A 12,796-nucleotide genomic window follows, 5' to 3' on the forward strand; every position below is an offset into this window, starting at 1 on the left:
TCTGGCTAAAATATGGATAGTGCGACTACTTTGGGTTTTGATCTTCTGCTAGATGTTTGTGTACACAGGAAATGACATAGCAAGCGTACATGTGGCTTTTCTAAAGAGAGAATACTATTCCACTCCTTTGTGTTGTAACCACTTCACTGAAACTCCATATTTGTACTTCGACGGCAAACTGTGTAAATTTGGTGTTGTTCAAAGATGTGTGCTAAGCTCTTTTTATCATGATCCTTAATTTCGCTCTGTCTGTCTGTACTCCAGTTCGTTACATGAACATTTGTATTACAGTATACTTCCTCTTAATAACAGTCTTTAATTATTTACTTACACTCCTAAACGTAAGTGGCGTCTTATGCTCTGTGAGCTGTTAGTGCCTTAGCACTCAGTTACATCTCCAGTACCTGTTTACCACTGCATCTGTTGCATGTTAATCGATAAAGTCCTACGGTTCAACTTGGCAAGGCCACATCGATACTTGGTTATGCTGCAGTATGTTCAATTGTCTGTAGCGCTAGCCCATGTCACCAACAGTCCACTGGTCCGACACTCATGGCATTTACTGTTCTGTCGGCGTCTGTTATCTGGTACGTCTGTTACTGAAAGGAATGATACAAATAGCAACCATTCTAAAGAACACATACTTTTTATTTTTATTTTTGGTGATAAAATAGAATTTTTGACACGAGTAAACATTTTCGTGACATCTTCATTAAATACACAGCCCACAAAAGCAACATTCATTGTTATATTTATTTTGAAAGCGGCCAGGAGGAAAAATATTGTAGACTGCTTCTATTCGAGTCTAAAGTTTAGCCTGATTACCTACCGCCCTATTACTAAACGGCCAAGTGCCACTAGCATATTCTCTATCTAACAGTTCCAGCAGCAACAAAAACTTGATATTCAGTATTTCACATAACTGTTAACCGAATTTAAAAATTTTAAATACTGTCACAATCTATTCGTCAATATGAATAATGTTACGATAAATGTTTAACACAATAGAACGCCGTCCAGTTACAAAGTGTGAATATGTCTCGAGATTGTGTTATTTCGTTCTAATCTGCACTTGAGCACTGGAACTGCAACAGTAGCCATAAGTCTTTAAATCTCTAGACAATAAGTCAGCATAAAGGACATTTGAGAGTCGCATGATGCAAAAGTTTAAGTAATGTAATCTGACACAAAAATCGTTTCAGACAAGTCATATTTAATAATGTATTTGCCAAAAGTGGACATTAATACGAAGGGGCTTTCTTCTTCGTCAATAAAATCATTAAACAAACGTCGGTGGAAGCACCTGAGCCAGGAACCAGCAGGCAATACGCCATGAAGAGTCACGGAAGCTTCAATAATTCTGTATTAGATCTTTTCGGAGAGGCTTACATTATCTGTCAATTCAGTGACAGCATGCATTGACCCTACTGATATTTGATCGGCAGCTGGATGCAATACGATCTCGATCGCTGCACTCAGAAACAGAATAAAAAGTTTATAAGATCCAGGAAGCAGATTGCAAAGTCGATTCTTGAAGTGTCACGCAAAAGCAACGAAGTTCATTGTCATCCCCAGAACTTTAACTACGAAGGATATCATTGTGTAAGTAGGCTATTTAGGTATTGTTATTGGTAACGCCACATAGCGCTCTGAATGAAAAATCACTGGCTGTGCTGTGCGCAGTCTGTGGCTAGTTTGCATTGTTGTCTGCCATTGTAGTGTTGGGCAGATGGATGTTAACAGCGCATAGCGTTGCGCAGTTGGAGGTGAGCCGCCAGCAGAGGTGGATGTGGGGAGAGAGATGGCGGAGTTTTGAAATTTGTAAGAATGAATGTCATGAACTGCTATATATATTATGACTTTTGAACACTATTAAGGTAAAATATATTGTTTGTTCTCTATTAAAATCTTTCATTTGCTAACTATGCATATCAGTAGTAAGTGCCTTCCATAGTTTAAATCTTTTATTTAGCTGGCAGTAGTGGCGCTCTTGAGTAACGAAGATTTTTGTGAGGTAAGTGATTTGTGAAAGGTATAGGTTAATGTTAGTCATGGCCATTCTTTTGTAGTGATTATTGAAAGTCAGATTGCGTTGCGCTAGAAAAATAATGTGTGTCAATTTAAGCACAGTGGTGTATAATTTTTCTAAGGGGACGTTTCAATTGCTAACTCTGAAGTTCCCATCTCGACCCATCCCTTTGAAAAATCTGATTAAACAGTCAATGAATTCACCAGGATGCTACACCGAGCAACACACGGAACACATGCGATTCTCGACTGAACTACGAAGGGGGCAGGTTATCAACACATGCCGTTACGCAGGTGCAGCATTTTGAGTCTCCAGTGTTGCCCGATCGACCATTCTCACTTAATTCACCGAACTTTACTGTCAGAGGTCGTATATCACAGCAGTACACTTCACGGCAGTTTCTTGTTTGTTACATGTCGTCTTCATGATACTACGGTTCTAATGCCCAGCTGTGTATTCTGAAATCAAGTACGCTATGTCCAGAGCAGTGCCTTGTAATTTCGTATACAGCCTCCACTGCGATACTGTTTAACGGAAAGAGAGGAATGTTTGGATGCAGGGAGAGAATTTCGCATCGGGAGATTAGTGAGACGGTAAGCCACCGCCAGGGAGCAGCAGGTGTTTACTGGATAAGGCGAGGCTGCCTGCGGGGAGTGGGGCTGTCCCGGCGACAGGGCCGCCAACTCCTGCCAACGAAGTCACGTCTCGGCGGGTGGCTAACTCAACTCCGCGTGCGAGCTGAGTTAGCAGATAGTGCCCAACTCGCCGTATTACCGTCGCCGACTACTCCTCTCCCTGGGGGAAAATTTCCCTGCGGTCTGCGGCCGGCCGGGCCCGAGAGCGGCCGGGCCGGAACGGTGGCAGCCCTGCGCCGCCGCGCCGCTGCACGCCACACTGAGCGCAACAAATGGCACGCGCTGAACTTTTCTCGCCGGCACTAAATCACAACGGCTCTCGCGGCGCCGACGACAGACTTCAAATGTTAAATCCTCGCAGGGCTAGAGTTCCTCGCGCTCCTGCTGTCGAGCATACGAGTTCTGTGCCTCGAAACTCAAGACTAAAACAATACTTCCTTTAATCAATACAAGCTCGTTTACTGAATAACGTAATGCAACCATCATCTATGTACTACTGTACTATTCCATTGCAACTACATGATTCATTATTGATGTATATTGATCAAGTTACAGTGGATTCTCATGTGCAGGTCTCAGTTTGTACTAGTCGTTGTGGAGTATTGTTCACATCTACTTCATTCACACAATTGACGGAGTGGGTCAGAAGCTAAAATTCGACATGTAATATTCAGTCTGTACCTGCCTGCCGTAATATATTCATGTCGCCATTTGTATCAGTCCCTAAATTATACATAATCCACTGCATGTTATTTTCCTTAAAAAACGAATAATTCCCAGGATTCGATGATCGATCAGTGAAAAAAATTTTTTTTTTTCACTCTGCCTCCTTTTCTTAACGTTCCTCTGGATACTTGGTTCCGAACTTGCTCTTTCCAGTATGTCAGCTTCTTCATCTGTCCATATCATTGCTACCAATCTTCTGCAATGTCTAATTCCCTATCCGCTCATTGTCCTTCTCTATAATGCTCCTACTGTCCAAATTTCACACCTATACACAATAAAGGGTCAAGATAAATTACGTAGCACAAAAGCAACTGACACTTGCAAGGCTCTCTTTCATTAAGGTAACTTTCTTCTTCTGCATTAATGGGCTGTTGATATCCCACTTGCTTCATCATCTCCTGTCACACTTCCTTCTGTTTATGCAACTGATTCGCTTCATTCAAAGCCAATCCTTAATTTTGCTTTTCACGTAACCTCCTTTCTACCACTGTTCATGCTTATATATCTCCCCATCTTCACGATAACGTAAACTATATGCTGATGGCATGAAAAGAATGGCTGTCTACTTACTGATATCGCCAAATATTATTGATGATTTGTCTTTCCCTTTTTGGATTTGTTCGCTACTTAAGCAGCCATTTCGACACTACCGACCTTGTATCTTCCAATGGCAACGTTCGTGAAAGCGACCAAAATTGTGAAAGATTTTTTTTTAACCTCAATTTACTACATGGTATTGGAATTTCAATTCTTGAATATTACGTTGCAATTCTAAGTGCGATGAAAATAATAACTAACAAAATTCTGCACGGCTATTTTATACAGTCACAATGTGGCGAATATTTTGGTATTTAGCAGGTCCGGAACTTCTAAAAAACTATGTTCCATAAGCATATAATTTCACTACAAGCTACTTGTGCGGTATAGTGTCAAAAGCGCTCCGGAAATCCGGAAATATAGAATCGATCTGAAATCCCTTGTCAATAACGCTCAACACTCAACACTTCATGTGAATAAAGAGCTAGTTGTGTTTCACAGGAATGTTTTCTAAACCCATGCTGACTGTGTGTCAATAGACCGTTTTCTTCGAGGTAATTCATAATCTTTGAACACAATATATGTTCCAAAACACTGCTGCATAACGACGTTAACGATATGGGCCTGTAGTTTAGTGGATTACTCATATTACCTTTCTTGAATGTTGGTGTGACCTGTGCAACTTTCCCGTCTTTGGATACGGATCTTTCGTCGAGCGAACGGTTGTATATGACCATTAAGTATGGAGATAATGCATCAGCATACTCCGAAAGGAACCTAAATGGTGTACAGTATGGACCAGAAGAGTTGCTTTTATTAAGTGATTTAAGTTCCTTCACTACTTCTACGTTACTCGTGTTGGCAGCTGTTCTCCATTCTAATTCTGGAATATTTACTTCGTCTTCTTTTGTGAAGACATTTTGGAAGGCTGTGTTTAGTAACTCTGCTTTGGAAGCACTGTCTGATTTGGTACATTTTTTTCACAGGAATTTGGAGAGCTATAAAAATTTAGCAAAAGAAGATGTCAATATCCTGTTCAACAGATATATGTAGTAAGGGTATAACAAAAAATATATCAGACTTCTGACAGATTTCGTTCTGATGGATTTCTCAAAAAAGGAACATTTTTACCCACCTATTTGAAAAATTTCAGTTGTTTGTAATTATAAATGTATATCTTCAGTAAGTATGAAAACGTGTTTATCCATATAATATTCCGTAACAACTGAGCCTAATTTAATTACATTACCTTGAAAACTTTGCATTTTATAACGTTTCCTTCTTTTTCTCTGAAGTATTCCCACTTTGCATACGTCACTTCTTAACACAAACGCGTAGGTCTTGACCATCGCCTTTTGTTACTTCCACGTTTTTTATGCTCTAGGTTATTCTTGCTTTGAATGTCATGTTGCCCATGACTTTCTCCTGATACGTAAATTTTGTTTTCATCATTTTCAATGTTTTCTAGTGTGTTAATTTCTTTCTGATAAATACGTTCAGTTCTCCTTATTGCCATTGTTCTTGTGTTTGATATTATAAATCATTCCGCTTTTGGCGGGTGCACTTCGCTCTCTATAAAGTGACTTGAATCCGTTTTCAGATGGAAAAATCTTCACTTACACTTATTAAAATACTCTACTGTAGTGCTGCTTCTAACATAAAACACATAACAACACGATCTATATAACAACTACCACTATTCACGTAATCATGATGGAGTATTACTTTGAGTCCACTATTCTGCATTTTCGACAGTCGTTTGGTGTAACTTTCAAAATGTGGTTACTTGCAGAGCAAAAACGTAGATTTGTATATCTGAAACCGTATGTATTCTTAGAAAGCTGCTTTATATTAACTCATGTTAGTAGATGCATGTGTTGTGTGATAAATTAAATGTAGCCACAAAAAGTAGTTTTCCTATCGCAACTAATATAAAACTGAAGCTATAATTTAATGAAGCGAAAAGCTTACGCCACGTTAATATCAGGTATGCGCAGTCAGGCCAATATGAAATTAAACAGAATTCTTGTATTTCTGTGCAAAACTATTATTTCCGTTATACTGGAATTATACTCGGCATTCCAATAGGTACTGAATGCGAAATATGTTGACTTCCTCAGATTGTTTTTATAAATGTCATATCTGGTGTATAAATGTGGCTCCCTTAGAATTTATATTTAAAATGTAATTCACTGGCGTTATATCAGTTTTGTGATATGTAACTGCATTTTGATACATTCTTTGTTTGTTTCAAACACTTGTTTATCATTCTATATGTGTCCATCAACTTACGCAATTTGCGCGTATGTTTTTACAACATTAGCGAATGAATATGACATCTTTCACTTGTGCTGTGTTACATTTTTATGTTTCAAATAATTTTCAGCAGAACATGAAACTGTCTGATTTTCAATGAATTCAGTTAATACATATTTAAACTATTCTTAGAGATGTATTGTACTGCCGATTTAATCTTTATGTAATGCTAATTTGTAATATCTGGGCATCAAATCCAGTGCAACACGGTGTATAAAATGCATTTTATCCGTGACTTAAAATGAATTTACCATTCTCTAATTTTTCTTAATGCAATCCTACGGAGATATGCTACAAATAACCTCTTCAAGACTTATGTAGTTTTCCTTTTACTGTTATTAAACTTTCTGTGACATAAAATGTTAAATAACTATGTGTAGTAAATTCTCAACGTTTAACAATCAGCGCCTTTATCACAAATTCACCATATATTGCTGTTTTTCTTCTGTTGATGATAGTCGTTGCTCAATTGCTGACGTGATAGGCTACTGATTCTGTAATAATCAGACAAGTATATTTATTAGTCGACTTTAAAGTTGTGATTAGAATAAAGTTGTTTCTTTTTATTTCAGAAATCAGAACTGAACTATTGTTAGAGAATAGAAAGCATTATCCTTTATTTCGTGAGCACTAAGGCTGACTTCTGATTGTTGATGAAATATATCCATTTCACGCACTGCTGAGTGTAAGTAGTGTTATGTACTCATAATTTGACACTTTTCCTCGTAATGAACTCCGCCTTCGGATGACGTTATGGAACAATACTGTGACACTCATGTTGTAGCTTCTCAAAATTCCAAAGCAGTTGAACGAAAGTAGTTACGATTGTACAGCACCATTGTAGCAAATTCTTTCTCTGATCTTTCCCTGGCGTAATTTCCTCGTCCCTTAGTTAAGCATCTGAGCTCAGTAGGTTTAAGTTAGCATAAGAGGGGGTAGACTATATAAGAAACTAACAATGGTGAATTGGAAAAAAAGCATTGAGAATCTATAAGAAAATGGTTTGGCCAAAAAAGTAGTGTACAGTGGAGAAAAACTATTTTTGAAAGAGGATGAGAACAGAATACAGAAAGAATGCTTGGATAGGATTTCTTTTGGCTGGAGCAAATGTTGAAACAAGAGGGACGATCTATGGAATGAAGTTTTGGGTTAGACTGCAGTACCAAATGTTACCCTGAAAACAAACCCTGTCCTTTTCTTTTGTGTTATCCCACTATGTGTTTGTGTACCCTTGTGTATTTGTTTTCTTCCTGTCTCTGTGTACTGTTTCAAAAAAAATTTCTCTTCTAATACTAATGATGAGGAATACTGTTATCCTCAAATATAATTTGCATTAATAACATGTTATCTACTTCGTAAAGGTGTTTACACATTATTTATTCTGTTTTGTTCTAATGCTCACGTGTGAAGTTGATGTTTCAAAAGATATTCTGATCTTTTATGTATGTACTTATGTCATAATTTTTGTAACACTGATGTATTTGTTATTTCGGTTCTTTTGTAAAGCCTGTATTACAGCAAATGTTGTTTGTACTATTATGTTCTTTAATGATGTATTTTGTACCTTTGTTATTGTATTCTTATGTTATAAAATTGTAAGTCACCAGTTGATCAAATTAAGTAATTTGTAAGTTACATTTCACTGCACACGTTTCTGTTGGTCATAGTATATGGACAATATGTGGGAAGTAGGGACTGATAGTGTTTGCACGTGTGTTAATAATTCAGCAAGGGACTGGATAACAGCATTGCTAGTTCTAAGGACATTTCAAACAAATTCTTTGTGAGTGGACAAGTGGTGGTTTATGGACTTGCTATATTGTCCACAAGACTCTTCGATGGTGATTGTGCACCTGCACAGTCGCAACAGTTGGCTGCTAGCCTTCTCTACAAAGACTACAGTGGGTCTACACCTTTGATGACTCACCAATACCATTATTTTCTACAAGGACAGCAGTGAGTCTGCACCTCTGGTGGCTCACCAATACCATAATCTCTACCAGGACTACAATGAGTCTGCTCTGTGATGACATACCTACCAATATTCTTCAAAACTTCGACTGACTCTGCTGTGGGTTTGCTCTGTTGTGGCCTATTACCTGTCTGCATGTCAAGAGTCAGAACTGTCTTTCCGTTGGAAGGACAACACTACTTCTTCAAGACTGCATGGAAATCCACTGCTTCTGTGTGCATTTTCTTTTACTGCTCAGTGAAGGATCAGGACTGTCTTTATGGACTGTGAGAAAATTTTAGCTTTTGACCAACATTGTATCGATAAGTGTGTGCATTTCATTTCTTTGTTATTGTAATTACGAAATTTTTTTTCAAATCTGTATTGGACATTGCCCAAAACAATTTGTAAATTTTGTGGGGAGCATGAGGGCTATGTAAGTAGGCTGTTTAGGTTTTTTATTGGTAACGCCACATAGCGCTCTGTATGAAAAATCACTGGCTGTGCTGTGTGCAGTCTGTGGCTGGTTCGCATTGTTGTAATACTCGCCATTGCAGCGTTGGGCGGCTGGATGTTAATAGCGCGTAGCGTTGCGCAGTTGGAGGTGAGTCGCCAGCAGTGGTGGACGTGGGGAGAGAGATGGCGGAGTTTTGAAATTTGTAAGAATTGATGTCATGAACTGATATATATATATAATATGACTATTAAGGTAAATACATTGTTCTCTATTAAAATCTTTCATTTGCTAACTATCCCTATCAGTAGTTAGTGCATTCCGTAGTTTGAATCTTTTATTTAGCTGGCTGTAGTGGCGCTCGCTGTATTGCAGTAGCTTGAGTAACGAAGATTTTTGTGAGGTAAGTGATTTGTGAAACGTATAGGTTAATGTTAGTCAGGGCCATTCTTTCGTAGGGATTTTTGAAAGTCAGATTGCGTTGAGCTAAAAAATATTGTGTGTCAGTTTAAGTACAGTCTTGTAAAATTATTCTAAGGGGACGTTTCATTGTGACAATGATTCAAGTGGCTCTGAGCACTGTGGGACTTAACATCTAAGGTCATCAGTCCCCTAGAACCTAGAACTAGTTAACCCTAACTGACCTAACAACATCACATACATCCATGACCGAGGCCGTTTCGAACCTGCAAACGTAGCGGTCGCGAGGCTCCAGACTGAATCGCCTAGAACAGCACAGCCACACCGGCCAGCCATCTGTGAGTATCACTGGGACATATCACTAAGAGGGAAGCGTGCTGGGGTAGTCTGTGCAGTTGTGCAAAGCCATTGTGCCATTGTGGTGTACTTGTTTGCGCATCTGCCTAGCTGATCGGGTGACCTGGGTTCGAATTCCGGCCTTCTTACAGATTTTGATTCATTGCTTCAGTCTTTTTCTATACATCATATATGTTTGAGACTTGGAAAGGGTCTCTGGCGTCATATAGAGTCATTTCATTAAATCATCTTGGCATGAGTTTCAAGCAGGATCCCTGCTTCATTCGTTTAGTTTCTTTCAATATATGTAAGCACACTGGGAACCTCTCCTACGAGAGCCTGTAAGATCCAAACACACCATTTCATTCGATGGTGAGGTGCCATTCCAATACAGTTGGAGAGCATCTACGAAGCTGTTTGAGTCTAAGGGGAGTACCAAGTGTGCTGATACATCTTTACGAATTTGGATTGAGGAGAGGCGTGTTAGGGTATTCCATGCAGTTGTGCAGAGCCACGATGCTTGGGTGGAGTAATGGTTAGTGCATCTGCCTAGAAAGCAAGAGACCTGGGTTTGAATCCCAATCTTGGTAAAAATGTTCATTCATCGCTTCTTTCTAGATAAATACGAGAGCTATCCGGAAAGGAAGTTCTGATCGGTTAATAAATGGAAACAACAGTGAAAATTCGATGAAGCTTTGCACAAATGTGTTGGGCTGTGTCTCTAGTATGCCTGTCGATCGCATCACGTCACTCGTTTCAGTTCTGATTGCACACTGAGCACTTAAAGATGCCAAGGAAATTGCGTCTCCAGGCAGTTACGAGGGCCTGGTGAGAGATTTCGCCTGATGTCACGCAGCCTACATAGCATAACTGTCATGCGGTTATTTCTTCAAGACAATTCTCGTCTGCACTCTGCAGGGCCAGTGAACATGCTCCTCCTTCGATGGTAAGTGTGTGATCACCGACAGTAAAGCCCATAATGAGCTGCACCTGAGTTTCATCTCTGGTCACATGAACCTCTGGCTTTGAAGACAACATTTTGGCACAAACAATGAGCTCTTGACAAGCGTAGTGTATTGGCGGAAATCACAGGCGGCTGCCTTGTATGACGAGAGTATTGGAAAGTTGGCACTACTGTACAACACATATGTAACGAGGGGAGGCCACGACGTTTGGAACTCGGATTTACTGCATACTTCGCATAGTAGTAGAATTCCATGAGGAAAACAAAATGTGTAAGCAGTAGCACGTACTTCTCAAGCGTTATTGAGAAAATCACAAGATGATTTCGGTCGTCAAATATATACCTGTGAGTGGCTATTTTTACCACGAAGCGACGGCAGCAGAATGGTTAGCGTTCAAGGCCCGTAATCGCTGGATCGCTGAATCGAGTCCCGTTTGTCAGTTTTTTCTTTTTATTTCTAAAACAGTAATTTTCTTTATTATTTATATTACAATTGACATAACGGGAAAAATACGTGTAACCGGATGAACATTTATTAAATTTAGTGTTATTTGGCAGTGTGCAAATTTTTATTAAAACAAATAATATAATATTCATAACTATCGACTAGTAAACGACCAAACGCATAAAGTAATATTGAAAATGTATGCTTGTCCATGTCTTCAAAATTGTTCGCATTTAATCAAAAGGGAACGAGAAATTGCTTCTCGTGAAGACGCTATTAAAATACAGTCGATATTTCGTGACCAATTATCAGCGCCAATATTTAAGGAAATGTTGCGTTATGCATGGTTTGCTTCCAAATTATCGTCTGAAAGAGAGATTTTTGAAAATGTTAACGAGGTTTGTTTTTCCACGGAAAACCTCAAAAGACCTGGCATTTACGGAAACATAGCATTTATTCAGCTAATACCGTTTAACTTTATGTTTTACATGTTTTTACGAAAAATACCATCCTGCAACTTGTACTCGTAAAGTCGAAAGGGACGATTAATTGTACATCTTTCGAAAGCAGCCTTTGCCGGTCAAAACCTGGAGGTAACAAGTCGTTTATTGCTCCTTACTGTCATAAGGGATTTCTCAAATCACGGACAATCTAGTCGGTATTTTTGCCGTTATATCAATTGTAATATAAATAGTAAAGAAAATTACTGTCTTAGAAATTAAAAAAAAACTGACCAACCGGACTCGATCCATCGATCCAGTGATTACGGGGCTTGAACGCTAACCACGTTTTTTTAGCTATTTCTTTATTGCACGAAAACAGTAACAAAAATGGCTACAATGAAATGACATAAAAAGGTGACAGATAATTGCAGTCATAAATTACAGCACTCAAAGAATGAGTCTTCAGCAGTAGGACAATTTAGCACCTTCACTGTCACCTTTAAACTGGTAGCAGTCCAGCAAAACATTTTCTTCTTCTGCAGCCTAAGGTTCCTCACCATCACTTCCCAGACCCAAATTAATCATTCAGTAAATCCTTGCTGTGTGTTCCTTCCAGGGTAAATTACGTGGACAGAAGAGCAGTCCCGAACAGCGACATCGCAAAATCCTTCACTGCCTTGTTATTTTCGTCAGTTCCAGCCTCCTAAATGTATCCTTAGGGAGTTCAAGATGTTCCTTCAGATCAGACATCAGATGTTTGTCGCCATATTCTTGTATGTGCTGTTGTTGTTGTTGTCTTCAGTCCTGAGACTGGTTTGATGCAGCTCTCCATGCTACTCTATCCTGTGCAAGCTTCTTCATCTCCCAGTACCTACTGCAACCTACATCCTTCTGAATCTGCTCAGTGTATTCATCTCTTGGTCTCCCTCTATAATTTTTACCCTCCACGCTGCCCTCCAATACTAAATTGGTGATCCCTTGACGCCTCAGAACATGTCCTACCAACAGATCCCTTCTTCTGGTCAAGTTGTGCCACAAACTTCTCTTCTCCCCAATCCTATTCAATACTTCATTAGTTACGTGATCTACCCATCTAATCTTCAGCATTCTACTGTAGCACCACATTTCGAAAGCTTCTATTCTCTTCTTGTCCAAACTATTTATCGTCCATGTTTCACTTCCATACATGGCTACACTCCATACAAATATTATTTTTCATGTGTGACTTGCAAGTGAGGTTAGGGTCGGGAACGTGACCCAACCCATTCCCTCTTTACTAGGAATCCAGTTCCTAATCTATACCCGTTCTGTTGAAGACAAATCGGAGCATGTTACCATATTTCTTATTGTGATTCTGATATTTAAGTATTTTCTCGATTTCATTTTCCTTATACATCTTGTATTCAATATGTTCATCGCTCCCAATACTGTTAAAGACATAACTTGTATATTTTCCCATTAAACAAATCACTGTGTTATTTTTGCCTGAGAGTAGTAACTTTGCTCTTGTCTGAAGAAGATGTTAGTAGATACATTGTTT

The 12,796-nt window shown here is 39.0% G+C and overlaps 1 protein-coding gene across 1 annotated transcript in view; it reads left to right on the forward strand.

Annotated features, from left to right (window-relative positions):
* The window catches only part of LOC126355986 (delta-sarcoglycan), a 390,788-nt gene that overhangs the window by 296,224 nt on the left and 81,768 nt on the right, over positions 1–12,796 (forward strand). The gene's annotated exons all lie outside the window — the stretch shown is intronic.

Source organism: Schistocerca gregaria, chromosome 3, assembly GCF_023897955.1.
Source record: "Schistocerca gregaria isolate iqSchGreg1 chromosome 3, iqSchGreg1.2, whole genome shotgun sequence".
Classification (NCBI taxonomy): Eukaryota; Metazoa; Arthropoda; class Insecta; order Orthoptera; family Acrididae; genus Schistocerca; species Schistocerca gregaria.